The following is a 24,424-nucleotide window of genomic DNA, read 5'->3' as shown; positions in this document are numbered from 1 at the left end:
AAGTTGGTCGCCGGTTTAACTTATCAATTCTCCCCTGATTTCCTGTTGAAAAGCAAAACTTCAACTCATCCAAAAACACAAAGTTTGCTTACAGAGTATCAATTCTATAACCTAAACCCAAGTATTTCGTATTCCAAGGAACTTCAAAGCTCAATCACCACCCATTATTTGCACATTTCCATTCATTAACACAGCTCAATCACACAAAATAAATCAATAAAGTGGGACCAATCATTTATCTACAGTCCATTAAAAGGAAAACACAACAATCATAGAGAAAAGCTAAAGCAATTTTGGCAATGACAGTAACCCGAAAAATTACCCATTTGGTTCGTTTGCATTTCTCCCCTTTCGTATCCCAGAATTTCAACCTCCAGGACGCGAATTTCAGTGTTTCCGCTAATGGAGTTGCTCGCCGGGGAAGAAAGGGAAAAAGTAAAATGACCAAAAAAGTCCTCATTATTTGACCTATTAAAAATTTTCGATGAGATTTGACCGGTAATTTGGCCAGAGTGACCAAAATTGAAAGAAACTGCATAGTCAAGGTACTTAATTAACATTTTTGAGTGTTGCAATTAACACAACCCCAATAAGCAGTGGACCAAAATTGAAATTTTCTCATTAATTAATTATGTACATATTACAATTAAAACATTATGTACATGTAGCTGACATATTATGTACTTGCAAGTAACTTATTAGGTACATATTATAATTAACATATTATGTACATTCAATTTATTTATAAATACATAATTTATTAAATGAATATATATAATATGTTAATTGAATATTGTTTTGGACCAGGATCTACATTTGTCATAAATTATATCGTGGACTCATGGGTAATATTGCAAAATAGAACATGATCCAAGTTTATTTTATATATATTACAAGTTCACTTTTAGTTTACTATCAGGAAATTAGATTAATTATATTTTGATATATATTCACTTTTAGTGTATTACTAATTTAATATATATATATATATATATATATATATATATATATATATATATATATATATATATATATATATAATATTAAAAATAAATTTGTATAAAATATTTATCTTATAAGATGGACCATGATTTAAGATATAATGATTGAGCGTGTCATCAGAGAATCTTTATTCCGCTTGCAAAAGATATTGTGTGCCATCATTCAATCGAGATCATCTAGCGCAACACCATTGCTTTCATGGCAAGTAGTTGAAATGCGGATTTACACCACTAAGTGCAACAATTTGAGATTCGAGCCATTGAAATTTGTCCATGATCCACTTGTGCTCTTCCTTTAATTGCTTAATTTGTTCCTCACAAGCTACATGTGTAGATGATTGTCCAAATTTTGAATTCTTTTGTCTCACAGCCAAATCCCAAAACACATCCTCCATTCTTGAGACCACCGGCTGCCTTGTACCATGCAATTGAATCTCCAAGCTCAAGTTGAGTTTGTTGTATTTGAGTTACAACCTCCTATATTGATAGACATTTTTTAAACTTATAATATATATATATATATATATATATATATATATATATATATATATATATATATACACATATATATAAAAGAAAGCATTACTATTCATTCTAAATTCTTGCAAACAAACAATCAAGCACTTCTCATCACTTTGAAGGAAATGACACAAATGGACCTCTCAATGAAATCAATGAATCTCTGAATACCAAATCGTAAGAAAGGCAGAAAATAGTATTTCAAATGAAAACAATATGAATAAGCTAAAGAGCTCAAAGCTAAGACAATTTATCAAATTTTCTACTCATAATCAATCAAGGCAATGGCACAAAACCAACATGCTTCTTAAAGTGCTAACCAAATGAACTGAAAAATGTATGTTGAGGTAATATTGGGTAAAACAATGCAAGAAATTTATAAGTAAAAAGTCTATCCAAAGCAAATGTGCCTCATTTAATAAACCAAAAGTTGTTCTATATAATTAGTAACTTGGAATAAAAATGAAAACTTAGGGCTATAGAGTTGCTTAGTATCTTACCATTACTACGCTACATGCGATGGTTTCTCTACAAACTTTTCTTCCTATTCAAGAAGAATAAACCAAATATTAATGTCGTTTTTAACTATAAACTTTATTTAAACAGTAATCACTTGTACCAACATGTCGTAGATAGCAAACTTTTAAAAAAAAAAAAAAAAGTTAAGTTAATTTGATCACAAATTACTAATTTGAGTTGAATCGTGTTTGCTCTTTTATGATTTGTGTCGAATATCCTATATTAAATTTGGTATTTTCAATAATTGTTTCACATCTTTATCCCTTTCAGTGCACATTTTTGTGCCTTCTAGAGCACATTATTGTGTCTTTCGCAAAACATTGTTGAAGATCGAAGGTGACGAATTTTTCTTAAATAGTAGTTGATCTAAGGCTGACCGACCATGCACCTTAACATTGTTGAAGATCGAAGGTGACGAATTTTCCTTAAATAGTAGTTGATCTGAGGCTGACAGACCATACACCTTAAAAAGAAAAATCACACACCTTAAGAACGACCGTTACATTCTTGCACGTGCTTTTCTTGCACCAAAAGAGAATCAAGAAGTCCAAGACAAGAAAGGTTAGTTGTAAACACCATGCAAAAAGGCCATAACATGTTTATGACCTTTTGTTTGCTTTTTTTTTTTTTTTTTAGAAAGTCATTTACAGAAAAACTACGCAGGTCATTTACAGAAAGCTTGTGTCCCTGGATTAGAACTCCGGCGACCTTGTGACCCTAGCAAACAACCTTATTCACCACAAAGATAGCAACAAAAGGCAAAAACAATATGGGAAAGGGAATAGGACTTGCAAACAATTTGGATGGAAGAAAAAGTAAACCCCATTTCAAATTCAAAAGGATGGCATGAAAACAAGCAAAACAACATGAAGTAAGTGAATAGGATCTTCAAGCAATTTTGCCCCAAATTTCCTACACTAGGATTCCAATTCAACTTGCAATTGCCAACACAATTCCTACATTAACTTCAATCAAGTGCTCCATGAGAAGAGGTGCTTTTTAATGCTGGTTTTTAGTGGGAGTGTTTAGTGCGGTAGCCTTAGACTTACTCCGCTCAGTGCGGTAGCCTTAGACTTACTCCGCACCGCACTTAGACATACTCCGCACAGTGCGGTAGCATTAGACATACTCCGCACAGTGCGGTAGCTTACTCCGCGCAGTGCGGTAGCCTTAGACTTACTCCGCACAGTGCGGTAGCCTTAGACTTACTCCGCTCAGTGCGGTAGCCTTAGACATACTCCGCACAGTGCGGTAGCCTTAGACTTACTCCGCACAGTGCGGTAGCCTTAGACTTACTCCGCACAGTGCCGTAGCCTTAGACTTACTCCGCACAGTGCGGTAGCCTTAGACTTACTCCGCACAGTGCGGTAGCCTTAGACATACTCCGCTCAGTGCGGTAGCCTTAGACATACTCCGCACAGTGCGGTAGCATTAGACATACTCCGCACAGTGCGGTAGCTTACTCCGCGCAGTGCGGTAGCCTTAGACTTACTCCGCGCAGTGCGGTAGCCTTAGACTTACTCCGCGCAGTGCGGTAGCCTTAGACTTACTCCGCGCAGTGCGGTAGCCTTAGACTTACTCCGCGCAGTGCGGTAGCCTTAGACTTACTCCGCGCAGTGCGGTAGCCTTAGACTTACTCCGCACAGTGCGGTAGCCTTAGACTTACTCCGCTCAGTGCGGTAGCCTTAGACTTACTCCGCTCAGTGCGGTAGCCTTAGACTTACTCCGCACAGTGCGGTAGCCTTAGACTTACTCCGCACAGTGCGGTAGCTTACTCCGCGCAGTGCGGTAGCCTTAGACTTACTCCGCGCAGTGCGGTAGCCTTAGACTTACTCCGCGCAGTGCGGTAGCCTTAGACTTACTCCGCGCAGTGCGGTAGCCTTAGACTTACTCCGCGCAGTGCGGTAGCCTTAGACTTACTCCGCGCAGTGCGGTAGCCTTAGACTTACTCCGCGCAGTGCGGTAGCCTTAGACTTACTCCGCTCAGTGCGGTAGCCTTAGACTTACTCCGCTCAGTGCGGTAGCCTTAGACTTACTCCGCTCAGTGCGGTAGCCTTAGACTTACTCCGCACAGTGCGGTAGCCTTAGACTTACTCCGCACAGTGCGGTAGCCTTAGACATACTCCGCACAGTGCGGTAGCCTTAGACTTACTCCGCGCAGTGCGGTAGCCTTAGACTTACTCCGCGCAGTGCGGTAGCCTTAGACTTACTCCGTGCATTGCGGTAGCCTTAGACTTACTCCGCACAGTGCGGTAGCCTTAGACTTACTCCGCTCAGTGCGGTAGCCTTAGACTTACTCCGCTCAGTGCGGTAGCCTTACACTTACTCCGCTCAGTGCAGTAGCCTTAGACTTAAGAACGACCGTTACCTTCTTGCACGTGCTTTTCCTGCACCAAAAGAAAATCAAGAAGTCCAAGACAAGAAAGGTTAGTTGTAAACAACGTGCAAAAAGGCCCTAACATGTTTATGACCTTTTGTTTGTTTGTTTTTTTTTTTTTGTTTTGTAGAAAGTCATTTATAGAAAAACTACGCAGGTCATTTACAGAAAGCTTGTGTCCCTAGATTAGAACTCCGACGACCTTGTGTCCCTAGCAAACAACCTTATTCACCACAAAGATAGCAACAAGAGGGGAAAACAATATGGGAAAGGGAATAGGACTTGCAAACAATTTGGATGGAAGAAAAAGTAAACCCCATTTCAAATTCACAATTCTAACAATTCAAACTCACAAGGATAGCATGAAACCAAGCAAACAAAATGGAGTAAGTGAATAGGATCTTCAAGCAATTTTGCCCCAAATTTCCTACACTATGATTCCAATTCAACTTGCAATAGCCAACACAATTCCTACATTAACTTCAATCTAGTGCTCCATGAGAAGAGGTGGTTTTTAAAGCTCGTTTTTAGTGGGAGTGTTTAGTGTAGTAGCCTTAGACTTACTCCGCGCAGTGCGGTAGCCTTAGACTTACTCCGCGCAGTGCGGTAGCCTTAGACTTACTCCGCGCAGTGCGGTAGCCTTAGACTTACTCCGCGCAGTGCGGTAGCCTTAGACTTACTCCGCTCAGTGCGGTAGCCTTAGACTTACTCCGCGCAGTGCGGTAGCCTTAGACTTACTCCGTCAGTGCGGTAGCCTTAGACTTACTCCGTCAGTGCGGTAACCTTAGACTTACTCCGTCAGTGCGGTAACCTTAGACTTACTCCGTCAGTGCTTAATACGACTCCCCTCCATTTGTAATTTCCTCCCAAAACTCCCGAATCGGAATAAACTTAATGTCATCCAACATGCGGTCATCGTCTCCCTTGCCCTATAGAACCCCATTCTTGGGTTGTGCTATTTGCCAAATGCTTGGAATTTGATGACCTTATCCGTCCAGTTGTTTATGAGCTTCATCTCCGGTGTGGCCAATACTTCATATGTCACCGGGTATGGGTGACAATCAAAGATAAGCATCACATTTATTCATATATATTCACCTCAATAAACCACAAAGATATATAAATTCACACAGTTTAATTATATGTTGCCAAATAAGTTTTAAAACGCAGTACTACTTCAAAATCAAAAAGAAAGAGAGATGAGAGATGAAAATGCATACTGACAAAGAAAGCACATTTTAATCTTTGATTTTGCAATTCAGCTAATGATGATGGCGGTTGGAAAAAACAAACAAACAAAAAAAAGATGCATTTTCATACGGCAGTGGGAGAAAACCAACAAAAAAGGGGCATTTGTCATTAAATAACAGAACAATGGATTAGAAGCAGTGATATATGGAATTCATTACTACTATATAATGGATTATATATGGAGTTCATTATTAGTACTGTATAAAAACAGTTCATTAGTACTGGATTATATAGTACTGCCAAATTGTGAGAAAACAGATATATGGAGGGGATGAACTAACCACAGCGAGAGGACCGAGGACAAGCTAGAGTGGATCGGAGACAGTAGAACCTATTGAATTGCTCTCAGAGTGCTTCCATTTGTTCCATTTGCTCACTCCGCGTTGTTCCTCTTGTGCTCTTTGATAATGCTCTTCCATTCCATTCTTTGTTGAAGGTGAGCTGAGCATAAGCTGATGAGAAACACCGGTGTTATAGCGTTTTATATGGGCCAATCAGCCATTCACCAAACACTCCAAATTAACTTATTCATTGGCTAAACAGCCAAGTTGAGTCAGCCACTAACTAAACACTCCCATTATATCTTTTTGGGTAGTCTTTGACTCTTTGCAAGTTTGAACTTACTTGCATAAGGGGAAAAAATATCACATTTTGCTACTCTACTGAAACATTTAACATAGAGAAAGTTAAAACAGAGCATACCTTTAAAATGAATAAATTCTGTGAAATCGCGACCGGATCCGAAGAGCTTGGTTCCGCCTCTTGAGTTTAATAACATCCTTGAAATGAAACCAATACCTAAAATCACTCATATATGAAACCATTTGAATATAAAAACAGCAATTCACAGCAGACTAGAATGAAATCGTGATTATAGGACTTTTTTGGGGGGTGTATTTGACTGGTTTCTTGCTGGGTTGCTCATCTGTTAGCACTCTATTTTTTCTGCTGAGATGAGGCCATCAAACGCTTTATATATGCGGATGATTAGGGCTTCTATTGGAGCAATGTGAATGACTGGTTTACTGTCTTCACCACACTAAGATTAAAGATATCTTTAACTGAAATATTAGGAGAAAAGGGTCAAATAAATCCCTAAACTTTATTCAAAATTGATAATTAGGCTCTTGAACTTTAAAAAAAAAACAATTAAACACTCGAATTTGTTATTTTAAGTCAAATAAGTCCAATTTACTGGTAACGAACAAGTTACAGGTAAATTATTGCTTTTGACTACCGGAAATCATTGTTGACCGCCGCTAAAATCCAAAAAAAAAAAAAAAAAAAATCGTCGAAGCAATTTTCGGTCGTCTTCTCCATTGGAGAGGACGACCAGAGGTGTTGGTTGTCTTCTCCTGTGGAAGGCTTAAAAAAAATGTCGCCGGGAATATTATTTTTTCGCCGGAATTTTAAATGACCTATTATTTCAGGTAAATAATCGGCTACTGGGTTTAGATGCTTCAAAATGACAAGTTTAAGTGTTTAATTGCTCTTTTTTAAAGTTTAGGGGCTTAATTGCCATTTTGAGTAAAGTTTAAGGGTCTATTTGACCATTTTCTCAAATATTAATAGACAAAGCTTTTTAATTGTTTCAGAAAAAAAAAAATAGACAAAGCTTTTAAACGCACGGGACGCTGATAACCAAAGCTAGATCAAATGTTCTTGTCTGCAAGAAGCAAAAACCTTACATTAAAAATATTTTAGTTTAATCCGAAAAGAAAATAATATTATTAATTACTATATTTATATGAATTAAGAAAGCTGAGCTTCGTGCTAATTAACATCATTAATTAAGCTTTCAAAAAAACATCATTGATTAATAGAAGGGAGGAGATGAGAGGAAGAGTTTTACCATTTTCGCCCTGAAAGCTGGAGGGAGAGATCAAGAGGAATAGAGGATTGCATCTGGAAGTTGGGCGTTTCGTCATTATTAGGCTTCGGGAGGGCATTATTATTATTAGTATTATTTTTCTTCTTCTTGTAGGGGATTCCTCGGGCCTTAGACTGAGCGTCTCTGACTTCACGGAGGTAGAGGCGGATGGCGTTATCGGCGAAGGGGTTTCTCTCCGGCAAGCCGCCGTTCTCCTCGAAGGCGGCGCGTAAGCGTCCGATGAGCGCGTTCAAGGGCTGCCCCACGCTTGGCGAAGGGGACAAGTGCAGGCCCCGCCGGCTTCGGCTCCCCGAAGTACACGCAGCCTTGTAAGTGAACCCCCGAACTCAGGGCCGATTTTTAAATTTTTGTGGCCCTGTTTGAGTAAATAAATAAGGCCCTACCAAAATTAAAATGTTTAAAACAAATACCGTAATTTTATTACCAAAATATATAACACAAAAAATTTATCCGTGCATCGCACGCACACTGCACGGATAATGGGCAATTATTTGCTCGAATTCAAGCAAGGATAACATAAAAAACATATTCGATACAACCCATTTCATCAATTGCACTATATAATATTCGTTGTTATAATTTAAAGATTATAACAAATCTTTTCCGTGCAACGCACAAGTAAAAATAGACATATTATGGAATAATAATAATAGTGTGCACAAGTTTTGAACCTTAGACCTCAAAGTTAAAATACAATAAATACATGTTCCTACCATTTTTTTATAAAGCATTTTAGGTTTAATTAAAAACGTTTAATTTTTATTACTATACTAACTAGGTAAAAATAAAATATTGAGCTTCTAAAATTTGGGGCCCCTCTAAAATTTGGGGCCCTATGCTGTAGCCCAGCTTGCACAGCCCAAAATCCGGGTCTACCCGAAGTGGTCGAGGCACCGGAGGAAATCGAGGACATGATTGTAATTGCAGAGGAGAAGTGGGACCGGCGGCCGCTGGTTCTTCAAGTACAGCCCGAACGTGTTCCAGTCACGGCGTTTCTGCGCCTCGTAGCGGCTGAGCTGAACCGACGGATGAGGCGGCGCCACCGATTAAAATGATTCGGTTAACCGATTGAACACAGACCATACCATTCGGAGGAGACAAGCTTCAAGACCTATTAGTACTCATAGGATCAACGACGTTAAGAAAATATGTGTCGTTTGATTTGCTGGTATGCAAACATGCGCACAATTGCATAATTAACACATGTTTAGTTCAAACTTTGGAATCATAATGGTCTTAGTAATTATAATGAGTCTCTTTGTTTGATAGTAAATATGAATTATAATCAAAATAAATAAATAAATATTTAATCAATTAAAATAAAAATAAATATATAATACATACATACATACACCCCAATCCCCATGCCATTGTATTCGGACCACGGCGTCGCCCGGATGGAGAGGACTGAGATCACAAAATAAATTGCAAGGCTAAGGATGCAAGCATAAAAGGTGTTGGGATAAATAACATATTTCCATTCAAGTTAGTCCGAAAGCAAAAGTTCACAAAGTAGAATTTCCAAATATTTAGCGTAGAGGCATACATATGAGGATGATAATTAGCCCGAAGGCACACAAAATAAGCAAGTGAGAGGTCATCCGGACTGTCAAGGGTCCTCTGATCTCAGTGAGTCTCATGAATGGCACCACCCTCGGACTCCCCGTGCCCGGTCACTGTGCGTGGTTCAAGAAGGATTGGCCAAGAACGATTAATAATCGCTAACGTGGATGTGCACCAAAGGGGGAAAGACATATTGGTCCCCGGGACCCATTGGCATTACCAAGAGCCCACAATACATGTCGTTCGAGTCTCCTTCGCCGCGTCCACGTCATCGTCGTCCCCCACCAAAGATTACAAGGGATTTGTGGTGGTGTCCGCAATTTTTTATCAGTGCAAGCATTTACTCTCTCTTGTTGATGATGTCTCGCAACTCGAAAGTGGGGGCTACGTTGATGATGGAGATATGAAATCGGCCCAAGGAGTTCACCCGAGCTCAGGGAAGACAACCCAAACAAAGATAGTCTAGGCCCAGCAAGGCGATCCGGACCAAGGCGATTAAGACCGTTATATTTGTTTACTTTCTTGTCTGATCTTGTTGTTGAACTAACTCTATCTTGTTCAACAAAGAGGGAGTTGCGATCGTTGTACGTACAGTTGAAATTTCACACTTCTATAAGAACATTTATCCACTCAAAATACTATTACAATTACTTACTTTTATCATTTTACCCTCTTTTATTTATGCAAACTTAGTTGACCCACATATAACAAGGTTAATTAGTTCCATCACCACTATTATTAGTTCCCATATTTAAAATGGATTAAATTAAGTGCATACGTGACTATTTTGATAATGACACTATTATTCTTAGGGGGTGTATTCAATCATAACTTTCATAGAGTTTTAAAGACTTTTATGAACTTTAAAAGTTTGGAGGTATTCAATTCAAACTTTTAGAGAGTCTTTAAAAGTTAGGCGGTATTCAATCAAGATTTTTAAAGAGTCTTTAAAAGTCATGTGGTATTCGATTAAGACTTTTAAAGAGTCTTTAAAAGTCATGTGGTATTCAAAAAGTTATGAACTTTTGTAGACTTTTTAATTTTAAGACTTTTGTAGACTTTTCCTAGTCAAATATAAATAGTTGAAATCCAACCCTCAACCCCAAGATTTCAAATTTTCTTTCTAACAACTTTGAATGTTTTCTCTCTCTATTTAAACTCTATTTTTCCCCTATTTAAACTCTATAAACCTATCTAAATTCAATAAAATTATTTTTTCTTCATTATCCTATATTTTCGTCATACCTAAACTCTACCAATTTTTTTCTCTCCTAAACTTTAAAATCTTCATCTAAAAATTCGAAATAATATTATTTGTGCTTCATTATTGCTTGTTTATATTGGTTTTTATTTTTTTCTATGAATTTTTTATCCCTAACTATCTCTAATTCTCCCTAAATACATGAACAAAGCAAATTTTTCATCGTCAAATTTTAATATATGTTTCATAATATTCATATAAATACTTATATATTTTTTGATTTTTATTATTTTTATGTTTATATTCGTAATATATATTTTTCTTTTTTTTCTTTTTAACAACAGGTTACTACGTATAGCGAATTAATGTTTTGTAAGAAAATTGTAAATGATAAAAATAAAAATCATTGAAAGTTTGTAAGGATGTATTCAATTTAGAATTTCAATGACTTTTGTAGACTTTTTAAAATAAAAAGTTGATAAAAGTCTATGAATGTTTTTTGTATAGACTTTTAGAGAGTCTTATAAAGTTTTAAAAAGTTTTGAACGACTCTACGAAAGTCAATCAAAGTTTATTAAAATCTATCATTTTAAAAGTCTTTAAAACTCTACAAAAGTCATGATTGAATACACCCCCCTTAGACAAGTGCACGCCACTAACATCATAATACCTTAACTCTTGAATCATAATTTTCTATTCATATACATATACATACCCACACCATTTAATTTGCATGAACTACTGAAATTCTTTACAATAATACATAAATATATTCAACAATATAAGATTTCGGCTCCACAACGGAACGCAAACGGAGTATTTCAATTCATCATGTACTTATATATCATATATAATTATATATAACAACATCATCTACATACTAACGCCACCTAGTAACTTGGTTCATTTAGAGACAACTCAATTGAGTTAGTAGTGCAGTTGACTTGGTAACCGTAAAGTTTTAAGTTTGACTTCCTGAGCGAGCTGCCTATTGATCTTCTCGATTTGAGCCGGTGATCAACTATAAAGTATAAACAACTTAGGTTGGTTTATCCCCTTGTGATCCTTTACTAGCTAGTTAGAGTTGTCATATAGCGACTGTGAATTGAATTTTCTCGTAAATCGAATGCAAATTGGTTTAATGCTTTCCTTTTTTATTGTACTTCTCCTAGTCGGTCCTTAACACGCCATAATACTATTAACGTAGAGGACATTCAATGAAAATAAATCATCCATGCACAAGATATTAGGTTATATACCCTTTAAAGTAGCATTTGTTTTTTTAGAAAACTCTCCAAATTTGTCAGTGTCTCCAAATGATGCATATTTTGGTGCAACTTTTGACCTGGATGGATAACATAATGATTAGGACTTTTAGCCTTTCATCTTAATCTTAATCTTTTCCTTTGGACTATGGATTGTTATGTATGACCAAAACAAAAACTAAAGATAATTAGTCTATTTGCAACAAACTAAAAATAAAGAATACATTGGACCTAAAGTATGAGGCTCCTTCAATATTCATAAACCTAAACGATAATGATCGGTTATGAAAATTTGCTATCCATTTTGCTTCTCCATGAATATAATGGGATGGATTATGTGTCTAAATTGGATAATATATTTAAGATGTTTAGTTCAGAGGATATTTTGAGATAATGTGACATCCGGCCTCATGAATCTTATGTGACCTAAAAATGTGGGATGAATATGATTCTAATTGATGTTACCAAAATTGAACTAAAAATATATATATATTTAGAATATATATAACAATCCATAGTCCAATTTTATCTAGCACAACTTTATTTTTTTATACCACAATCACAATTTCAATAGACAAAATGGTGGACTTGGTCCTTCACCGACCTCCGCCCAACAATCCCCTAACCACCGGCTAGACTTGACATGTTACCGGCTTCCACCCAACAGAATCCATACATACCAAGCAATCTTGATAATACTATAAACTTGTTAAAACAGCTAATACAATAAGCTAATTGCCAAACATTCCTAGGTAAGAAAACATGAACAAAACCAATTATTAGCATAATGTACGTAGTCCATTTCTTATATATACCTCTACACCAGGCTTCCCTTTGTTCCTACAACATTATTTCAAAATCCAAACCCCCTTTGATCAATTCACCAAAAACCATACATACATACCAAGAAAACTTGGTATATATTTTAGAAAAATGGAGAAGAACAGTCATTATTCTCTCCATTGTTATTCTCCATTTGGTGCATTATTGGGTTTTAGATGTGCATTGTTTTGGGGCATATTCTGTGTGGTGGTGGTCGTCTTCAACTCCGTGCATGCTCAGGCCTCCAGAACTCTGAAAGACAAATCTTCTTCTGTGCTTTCCATGGCGGCGGAGAGCTTTGCTGCCATCATAGAAAGGGCTTACTCGGGACCAAGTCGCGGCGGCCGTGGCCATAATTAACCATGCATATCAACTTCAAAGCTTTCGATCTGCATAATCTCATGGCTTCTTTCTTTCCCTCTCCATCTGAGAGAGATTCAAATAAATAAGACTATCATTTAATGGTGGTTCACATTAAATTGATATGCTTCTTTTCTATGATGTTCTTTTAAATATATATATATATGCATGGTTTAAGTATATCTTATCTTGTACTAGATCGATCATATATGAATAAGTTGAACTGTACTCAAGATATTTGATTATAATTAAAATCTATAGTAGGATATTTCTATTGGCTATTAAAGGAGCAATTATTGTAAATTTTGTTGCCCTATTCATCATTCCAAATTTGAACTCTTTAATTCAAGGATTAATAAAAAAAATAGTATTATAATATTTCAATGGAACTATATATTAAAAATAAACATTTTTTTTTTCTAGATCTCTTAGCTTGTTATGTATTTCAGTATTTATCATGATCAAATGTTTACCATTACGCCAAAAATTATAGTTAGTAGGAAAACGTAACTTTAATTTATTTCCTTATATTTCTGTAACATTTAGCGCCACCATGTTTAGTCATAGCCCAACAACAATTACTCTATGGGTATGGAGTTCTAGAAAGCTAGGGTACGTAAATTGTGTATGAGGAAGGAAGAAATTGGAGGAAATTATTAAGTGGCATGTGAAATTCTCAAAATGTCCATGACTTGTAAAATCAAACAGAGACTATATTGACTAAAGTTAGAAAGATTGAGGGATCAAATATGTTCAAATTGAAAATTAGGAATTACATTACATATTCACTAATAATGGAGGGATAAAAAATATGATTCTCTCTCTCATATATACATATAGAATCTGGTTCATATGAAAAGTGAGAACTCGTGGCCTAATTAATATGCTCTTCATTTGGCATGATCTGGTGGTTGGGATTTGATATTTTGATGCACATTATAAGCTGTGCATTGAGACGTTAGGTGTAGTGCATTGGAGCGCTAGGGAGGGGGGCAATTGCCCCATTACCCTCCCTCTAGATTGGTCTGAGTGGATTGAATTTTTACAAATTATGAACGCTACAGATAGGATGATGCTCATTTATGAACTGCCTAACCAATTCAAATATTGGTGTTCTTTTATTTGTTTTAGGCTTGCCTTTCATGCTAATATACTACCTGTTATATATATAACACAATTTTATTACAAAAACACAATATATAGTACATCAATGAGAGTGTTTTCGCGTGTATATATTATGCACTTAAACCTGGAGGGTGTGGTTGAGTGGGAGGGACTCATCCATCCTTAACCAAAGGTCAAGGGTTCGATCCTTGACTTTGGAAATGAAGCAGTCTTAAATCTCTATGCCAGCTGTTCCGATCCATCCAAAAAAGGTGCCGATAGCAAGAGGATTAATCACTGCGTTCGAGGGAAACCCAAAAAAACAAAAATTATATATGCACTTAAATGAACATTACTATCACATATCAATGTGATATATATATATATATATATATATGAAGTAGTGGATATGATGGAAGTGATCGGTTATTAGTGGTGGTGGCCGGGGTGAGGTCTTGGTCCCTTGTAATCCATTTCTGTGATGGCAGCGAAGCTCTCCGTCGCCATGGAAACCACTGAAGATCTGGAGCTCTCAACGTGCACGGAGTTGATGAAGATGACCAACACCACACAGTACAATATCACCCAAAACAATACTACTGCACATTTAAACGGAGTAGAATAATGACTGTTCTCCATTTCCTCAGGTTTTTTTTGGTATGGGTTTCTGGTGAATTGATCAAAAGGGGGTGGGTTTGGTTTGAAATAATGTTGTGTGGTCAAAAATTGTGGCCGGCCTGGTCTAGGTATATATAAAGAAATGGAGCCAGGCCACGAGGCTAGTTTAATTGGTTTGACTGATCATCTAAAAATTTTGTTCTGAAAATTTGTCATTGAAAAATCTTGTACCTGCAATAGAGCAGGTACATCATTCTCATAGATTTTAGTTGCTGGAAAACTTTGAAAAATAACTTAATTTTTAGAAAATATTTTAATTTTTTTTAGTGTTGGATGGAAGGTAGAAAACTATAATTTTTTTTATTTAATTGAAATTAAAATTAAGAAATTTTATTTTTTGGTTTCATTTTTCTAAAAATGAACACAAATTTGGCTTAGTTATAATTGAAATATTATATACAGAGTATATAATAATAATATCTTATGGGGACATGGAACTTAGGGGACCCATTTTATTGGCCTAATTATTTAAGTGAGGTGTTCATCTTTATGGGTAAAGTGTTGGCTCTATAAGAATAATGTAAATCTATTGGGCTAAGGAAAGAATGGAGCTTTGAGCAAAATACTATAAGTTCCAAATTAAACCACCCAGCAACTCAATATCTTGTGTACTAAAGGGTAGGAAGCTCCACTTATGCATGAGAGTGCTGGAAGCAAAGTAGTGGGGAGACACGTGTGTGGCCAAGAATGAAGGCGGTCCGATGTCGTCGCTTTGTCAACTATCTGAGTCCTTCAACAATATAAATATGTATCATTCCCTTCCTTTAAAGGGCATCTCTTAACTCACCAAATTCCTTTTGGTCCATTGGTTTGAGGCTCATCTCTTTTGTTGATACACCAGGGTTTGAGTTTTGTTGGTAACATATTTAGTTCTGTTTTATTTATTAGTCCTTTAGCTTGTGTTATTTTTTATTTGGCCGCCATTTTGGGCTATATTCTATTCTTTACGGCTATAGTATTTATTATTGATGTATTCTCTGGCCGCCGTTTTGGGCCAATATCTCAGGCTTTGTACATACTATTTTGGGCATAGCGCCCTGAGTAATAAAGCTACTACGTTCTGTTTTATTTATTAGTCCTTTAGCTTGTGTTATTTTTTATTTGGCCGCCATTTTGGGCCATATTCCATTCCTTACGGCTATAGTATTTATTATTGATGTATTCTCTGGGCCGCCATTTTGGGCCAATATCTTACACTTTGTACGTACTATTTTAGGCATAGCATCCTGAGTAATAAAGCTACTACGTTCCTACCCCGTTCTGTACCTATATACCTAGTTTATGGTGAACTCAATCCCGAAAAAACCATCAATATCATTAGTCCTCACTTTTTTACATGAGAGTCGGTTCTCACCCCAACCCTCCGCTATATAACAACAACAACTAGATAACCCAATCGTAAATTAAAATTTATGACAATAAATTAGAGTTGAATACATGCTCCAACACAATCAATAATGTTTCTTACTCCAACCAACAAAAAGTACTCTTATAATAACTAATAATAAACTAATAAAGTCTCATGATCTAACCAATATAAATTTAAGTACGTAGTAATAGGCTAATACCCTACATAAGAAAGTCGTCAATACGCGCGTGTCATAACTAGTAAACTAATAAAGTCTCATGATCTAACCAATATAAATTTAAGTACGTAGTAATAGGCTAATACCCTACATAAGAAAGTCGTCAATACATATCTTCTTTATCTAGACACTTTTAGCCTTGGAAATTCTAACTTTTACCTCCTTTTTTTTTAGAGTACTATTGACTCTATTATAATATAGTATCTGTCCATACATATTTTCTCAGCCTATTAAAGAACAAAGAATCAATACATATCTTTTTCATCTGGTCAATTTTAACCTTGAAAATTCTAGCTTCTACCTCATTAATTATTCATCAAATATTCAAATACAACTGGTCTCATTGTAATTATATCAATAAATTTTTTTTTATCACCTTTGATCAAGATACTATATATTTATATAACTCTTTCTTTTATAATATCCTATTGATAATTTTATAGTCAAATTGGTTTATCTTCCTAAGTTGTTGCACAACTAACAATTATCCCAATAGTTAGCGTTGTACTTGTTGTACTCAAAATACTTGCACGAACATAATTATTATCTATCTATACAAATGAAACCAAAATTCAAGTTAATGGATAGAACAAACACTATTATTCAGGAGTAGATCCAGGGGGGAGGGGGGCAATGGGGGCAGTTGCCCCCCTCACCCCTTATACATATGTGTGTGTATATATACACCCACACATGTATCAGTAACTTATATATAAAAATAAAATGTATATAAAAGTTACTTAGATGTTTAAATAGCTTATTTGATTGTTTTATAAAACTTGATATTATATGTCTTGGGACCTAGCAACTAACACTTTATTTTGTTTTCGCCCCTACTCAAAAAAATTGTTGAAACTACCCCTACAACTACATTCTCTGCACACATAAATTTATATACATATATTTATCAGTGTTGTAAAACTCGGCCTAGGCGGCCATCTCGGCGCTAGGCGGTGCCATGCCGTGCCATTTTTTATTGTAGTCGGCCATTACTCGGTCGAGTTGGCCGATTTTGACCGATTTCGTCTAATTTTGACTAATTTCGTTCGATTTTGACCGATTTCGTCCGATGTCGTCTTTCATTAATTATCGATTTTAATATTATTATGATGTTATGACTTATACCAAGACTATGTGGTCTAATGGTACCCGGGTTAAGCTTCCATTTGGAAGGTTCTGAGTTTGAGCCTCAGTGGAGGCGTTATTGGCTCTTTGTGTTTCAGTAGGTTAAGAAAGTATATGAATAGATACTACATTGTAATAGAGTCAATAGCATACAAAAATGATGTTATGACTTATAAATTATCATTATTTCATTTATTTGGATGTGTTATTTGATTGAATATTGAAAACAACCTCATTAAAATTGTCAAACTACAAATCTGTCACTATTTTTTTTTTATTTTTTTAGTGCCCGCCTAGCGCCTCCGAGATTCTGCCTAGGCGCTAGGCGCTGCCCGAGCTCCCGACTAGCGCCAAGCGCCTACTGCAACCATGATATTTATACACTAACAATGGAATGAAACTCTAACCCAAATAAATAAATTGATCATGCTTTAGAATTATTGTCAATATTCAATTGAACCCAAAATTTTACAAGAATGTTGAAAGGAAGAATACTTTTTGACGTTGCACAATGATATTTATGAAAACTATTCAAAGCTGACGTTTCTAATGAATCAGATAGAATTTTTCATATTTATAAAATTCATAGAAACAATTAAAATTGGAGTTGGAGTAAACTCAATTATATACACTGAGCTAATTTCCTAAATTGAATTTTAGTTTCATAAATCAAATTTTAGTTTGCGAAACCAAAAGCTTTTGTTTCAGAAACCAAATTTTGGTTTTGGAAACGTAGCTTGAAGAGAGATGAAAGAGACTCGAAAGGAGAGTAGAAAAGGAAAAATAAAGAATTTATAAAATATCTTTTAACTAAAAATTTAAGAAGACATTTTTCGTTAAATTGGAACATTTTTTTTTTGATCAAAATGACTTTTTTTTTTTACTTTATTTTATTTAAATACTCAAATACAAAAAAATTTGAAAAATGACTTTCGAAATTATTTTAAATGTGTTTTTGAATTTTAATTCTTTGCAAATAAAGTAATTATCCTTCACTTAATATGTTGGTCATAGATAACAATCCGTAAGTCCAAAGGAAACGATTAAGGTGACTATGATGAAAAGTTAAGAAGCAACTAAAATTTAATTTATATAAACTAGATTAGAAATCCTCATCCTAATCTTAGTCTTAATCCTAATCCTAATGTTATCCATCCAGGTCAAAGTTGCACCAAAATATGCATAATTTGGTGCTTTTGACAAATTTGGCAAGTTTTCTAATTTTCAGTGTATTTTTTTAAAGGCTAATTTGAAGGGTATATATCATTATATCCTAACAATTGGTTTGATTGGATGAATTTGAATTTCATTCCCACTTCATTTTTTTTGAAAGGAATTTCATTCTCACTTAATTTCAAAAGCAAACAAATTAATTTGTTTTGTTGGTGAGAATTGTAATCATTCTCATGAAATTAGAATCTCATGTCTCGACTAACATTTTCAATTCCATATTGAATGGGAAGAAAAATAGATACTATTGAGATAAAATTATCATTTTCTTTTTTAACATGAAATTAGAATTTCATTCCCACTTAATTCTATGCATATCAAAATTCACTGTAATTTTATTGTTGCGAACCAAATACTAATTTAAATTCCAACTTTATTCTCACATTATTCCTTCCAATGGAATTGCAATTCATTTTCCTCCTAATTCACTCATCGAAACCAAAGGCCCCGTGCGTAATATATATGTTGTGCATGGATGATTTGTTTTCATTGAATTTTGTTTACGTTAGTTCTATTGTGGCGTGTTAACGAACGACTTGGGAAAGAAAAATAAAAACGAAACCACTAATCCAAGCTGGCTACCAGCTGGTTTTGTTATTATATATATATGATATAAGTATAGGAATTGAAATACTATACGTATTTCGATCCATTTGCGTTAATTCCGTGTTGTGGAGCTCAAATATGATCTTTTAATATTGTTGAATATACATTATTCTAAATTAAAGAATTTCAACTGTTGGGTCTCAATATATGGGTTGCGAAAATATATATAAAGTCCAAGGTTGAAAAAATCGCTAGGCGCCTAGGCGGACACCTAGATTAATTAATCGGCGCCTAGAGCGCCTAGGCGGGCGCCTAGGTAGCCAACCGCTTAGCGCCTAGGCGTCGATTAATCGGCGCCTAGGCGCGATTTTTGCAACACTTATAAACAGATACTACATGTAACATGGTCAATAGTATTAAAAAGAAAAAAAGAATTTCAACTATTCATATACTCTTTCTGTGTTATTGTTGTGTGTGTCTTATATACAAGAGAGAGAACATATGTTGAAGCGCAACATAGTCAGCAAAGCACAATGGGTACGAGGGGTGGAGCCCCCACAATACGGTTCGAGTAGAGTCAGGGCCGGCCCTGGCCATGTCTGGCCAGGGCTAGCGCAGCCCCAAATATTGCATACGAAGTATATATGTGTATTGTGCCCCCAAATTTTGGGGGCACTTTTATTATAAAAAAAAAATATTATTTTATATTTATATTTTATATATTAGTCTTATGTATAAAGAAATCCAGTCGTTATATTATAGACCGCGGTGCATGTGCACCGCGGTCAAAAACGGCGCCGTTTCTTTAAGTAAAGAAACGGCCCGCCGTTAGAGTTAACGGAGTCCGCTTGTTTGGTGTATTAAACACCAACTGACACTATAGTATATCTAAACCGACACTGCAGTTATATCAAAATGATACTGTAGTTATAGTGAAATGAAACTGCAGTGTATATAAAATGAAACTGAATAACATTTCACATATTTGAGTATATATTGTACAAAGAAGCTGTAATTATATCAAAATGATCATGTAGTTGTGTTTTAATGAAACTATAGTGTATATAAAATAAAATTAAATAACATTTTCACATATTTGAGTCTATAAATATTGAATGAAACTATAGTTATATCAAAATGAAACTGTAGTTGTGTTGAACTGAAACTGCAGTGTATACAAAATGACACTGAATAACAGAGTTACTTTTTGCAAAAGGGTGCGAAACGGCGGAAACAAACACTGTTTATTTTCATTTTTTAAAAAAAAAAGACGCGCGGTGCATAATCGATTATGCACCGCGGTGCATAATATAATTTGCCAAAGAAATCAAGACAGTCTAAAATTCTAAAAAGTTTAAATTTTTAATTCTTAAGGACTTGATTTACGTATAGAGTTATAGTCCTATAACTTATAGGAATTGAGGCGGGCCTATTTAATTATTGTAAAAATTATTATATATAAAGAGTAAAAAATTACTCTTATTCCTATTATAATGCATACACGCAAGATTTGTATTCACAATGCAAGAATTCGGTCTCAGTAATCATTAAATTGAAGTGCGTTGTTTGTGCATTTGTCATCCTCAATTTTTTTATTCTGCACGATAAAAGGATGAAAGTATGTAAATAATTAAATATTTTAATTCTTTAATTTTATTCACAATTTTAAAATTATTAATTCAATATAGTAACTAACCCCAGCTAGGATTTTTTTTTTTTTTTTTGATTGGTGAATAACAATCTAATTTCTTGTATTTTGATACTACAATTGCAATATCAATTAGTCTCGACTATTTTCATTACTGTTGTTTATGCATAAAGAAGTTTTTTAAAGTTCAAGTTGTTGAAATCTTACTTATGATCAAGTATATTGTAAAAAAGACTCAATGGATTGGTGAATAATTTTACATCTAAATACGACCGAAGAAGAAGAAGAATGTCACTTTTCAAGTAAAATTTTGAATAATAAATTTTTTATAGACTATTATATATTTTGGTACAATACAATGTATCTTTTATATATTTACAATTATACAAAAAAAGGACCAATGTTAATTTTCGCACAGGACCCCAATTTTCTTAGGAACGGCCCTGAGTAGAGTAACGTTGTAAATGCATTGTGGACTTAATTAGTGTTTTTACTTACAAATATCATGACTATAACTTAGGGATGTATTTTATCATTTCGCTCTCTAGGACATAAGCACTTTACTAAACTTTGTAAATTATTGTGTCCTCTTTTTTCTTCTGCTTTGATCTTTATATGTTCTTATCTCGTTTTATTCAACAATTGGTATCGGAACAGCATTGAGATGGTCCGACATTTCAATAGGTTTCTTCCATTTTCTGTGTAATTTCATTGTTTGTGCCACTTACTCTAATTAACATCTTGGAACAAGCAATTGCTTAGCTTTTTCATACACAATATGACCCAAAACAATAATGCACATCTAAACGGAGAATAACGATGGCGTGAAAGATTGCTCTTCTCCATTTTTTAGAATATATCAGGTGTTTTTTGTATGAGTTTTTGGTGAATTGATCAAAAGGGGGTGTGTTTGAAATAATGTTGCGAAGGCAAAAATGATGTCCTGGTCTACGTATATATAAAGAAATGGAGCATGTAGATCAGATCATACTCATAGATTTTATTTTAAGGGTTTACGTTTGAAAACACAACAAATATTTTAAGCTAGAAAACTGTTGTTGAAATCTCGGCGTAAAGACGATTATTAAAGTGTTGTCTTTTATGTTAAATTAAAGAGAACCGTTTTTTTTTTTTTTTTTTTTTTTTTGTCTTTAATTTATTGGTAAAAACAGTTGTTGAAGTTGTCAGTGAAAAGAAAATGGTTAATAATCATTGTATTCTACTTTAAACACATTGGTTATTAACCGTTGCCTTTTAGGCTCCGTTTGAAAAGCAGGAAAATATTTTCTGAAAAATAATTCATTCTTTTTAAAATATTTTCCTTTCCGGTGTTTGGCTATACAATGTAAAATTGACCGTGTGTCTATGTGTGTTTGGTTTATTTTCTAGAGAATGAGCAAGAAAATGAAAAGAATATAATACTTCAAAATTTTAATTGCTTGAAATTTTTGATAAAATCATTCTGAGAATAGCACTCATAAACCTCGTGGATAATTTTGAATGTATATATATATATATATATATATATATATATATATATATATATATATATATATAATAATTATAAATTAAAGATTTTTTTTGGATGTAGTTGACCAAGATTTTTATTGTTTGATTTGGCCATATCTAATTAGGCATTGATAAATATAATAACTTATAAACTTAAAAGAAAAAAAATGAAGAACAAAAATTACTATTTTTTGGGTTGTGGGCCGTGCTAAGACTTTTATTGTTGAATCCGGATCAACCCATTTCATATTCAGTAGTGTTATAACTTAGGGTGTGTTTGGTTCGCACATAGGAATTGGAATCGGAATGGGTATCAAATATTTGGTAATGGTAATGGGTTTTGGTGAAAGTATTTAACATGTTTGGTAGCGCAAATTATGCCATGGAATCGTGTTCACCGAGAATGGTGAACACAAGGCAAAACGACGTCGTTTTTAGGCAAAAAAAAAAAATTGCGGATGTGGAGTTAACGGCGCGCGTTTGATCAAATTATGAATTTTCTGTTATGAATAATCGCATAACAGAAAATTCATAATCTCACAACTGAAAATTCATAATCTCATAACAGAAAATTCATAATCTTATAACAGAAAATTCATAATCTCATGGTTCCAAAGTGAATGTGTAGGCATGGTTCCAAAGTGAATGCGCAGGCATGGATTCATAATTTATGAATGTCCGTGATTTCGGACGGGAATATGTAGGCATGGTTCCAAAGTGAATGTGCAGGCATGAATTCATAATTTATGAATGTCCGAAATTATGAATGTAATGAAAATTCATAATCTCATAACAGAAAATTCATAATCTCATAACTGAAAATTCATAATCTCATAACAGAAAATTCATAATCTTATAACAGAAAATTCATAATCTCATGGTTCCAAAGTGAATGTGTAGGCATGGTTCCAAAGTGAATGTGCAGGCATGGATTCATAATTTATGAATGTCCGTGATTTCGGACGGGAATGTGTAGGCATGGTTCCAAAGTGAATGTGCAGGCATGAATTCATAATTTATGAATGTCCGAAATCTTTGTTCACCTCAAATTAAAGTGAAACCGCAAAATGTGAAAATAAAGAAGAAAAGTCACGCAATTAATTAAGAAGAAAAAAAAAAAAAAAAAAAAGATAACGGTGTACTAACACCGTTGGAACCGTGTTCACCATGAATGGTGAACACGGTTCCATGGCATAACGTCCCGTTTGGTAGTAGGGTGGAATGGGAATGGTTACTAATAGTAGTGCTTGAGAATGAATAAGGGGAATGAAACCCTTATTGTATTTGGGTATGGGTTTTTCAATTGATGGGGTATTCGAAATCCATAGTAGTGTTCTAAAAATCTATCAACCAAATAACAACAATCACTTTCATACCCATTCCTATGTGCAAAACCCACCAACCAAACACACCCTTAGTCCATAATGACAACATTTCACCTCGCGGAACATGTTAATGAACATTAAGCTTTGAATTTTTAATAATACTAGTTTATGAACATTAAAATTTAAGTTTATGAACATATAGCGTATAGTTTTTGAACATATGTAATTAAGGCAGCATGTGATGAACATATAGTAAAGTGAATGTTACTATGTCTAAATTTATGAACATTAAGCTTTGAGTTTATGAACATATAATGTCTAATTTTTGAACATTAATCGTTGAGTTTTTGAACATATACTGTTTAATTTCTGAACATTGATCTTTGAATTTTTGAATATATAAATAAAAAATAAATAAAAACAAAAATTTTGACAAAATTACATCATTTTGGATTGCAGGGTGGACTATAGTTCACGATATAATTTGCGATTTCATATTTTAATTGACCATTGATAAATGTAATAATTTTAAACTAAAATGAAAAAAAAAATTTAATGTTTTGGGCTATTGATCGGGCCAGGCAGGATTTTTATTATTTAGCTCAACTTAATGAAACCCATATTTTAATCAAACTAACCCAATACAATTTAAACAATAACTAGACAAATGACAATCCAACTTGCCGATTGGGTGAGAGAAAGAATGAACCGAGTGGATAAGAATCCGAAAAATGTCTTTCGAGTAAAAATTTCAGAAGACATTTGTTGTCAAAATATGTCATTTTTTTTTTTTGACCAGAATGAATATTTTTCATTGATTTAATTTTTTTTAGCAAACACTGAAAAATACAAAAAATAATTTTCAAAAATTATTTTCTGAATTTCCAAGTGAACTTTAAATCTG

At 34.4% G+C, this 24,424-nt stretch overlaps 1 long non-coding RNA gene and 1 pseudogene across 1 annotated transcript; both read right to left on the bottom strand.

Moving 5' to 3' along the window:
• Positions 1–1,288: 1,288 nt before the first annotated feature.
• LOC109190261 lies at positions 1,289–6,721 on the bottom strand. Its single transcript, XR_002055678.1, has 3 exons — positions 6,370–6,721; positions 5,949–6,119; positions 1,289–1,478 (listed from the first exon to the last, which is right to left on the bottom strand). It is a non-coding gene; the product is annotated as an uncharacterized LOC109190261 (long non-coding RNA).
• A 764-nt stretch (positions 6,722–7,485) lies between these two features.
• On the bottom strand, positions 7,486–8,604 carry LOC109190331 (annotated as a pseudogene).
• Between the last annotated feature and the right edge of the window lie 15,820 nt (positions 8,605–24,424).

This window comes from Ipomoea nil, unplaced genomic scaffold (assembly GCF_001879475.1).
Source record: "Ipomoea nil cultivar Tokyo-kokei standard unplaced genomic scaffold, Asagao_1.1 scaffold1576, whole genome shotgun sequence".
NCBI lineage: Eukaryota > Viridiplantae > Streptophyta > Magnoliopsida > Solanales > Convolvulaceae > Ipomoea > Ipomoea nil.
The sequence above is the reverse complement of the archived record's forward strand: the minus strand, read 5'-3'. Positions and strand labels throughout refer to the sequence as shown.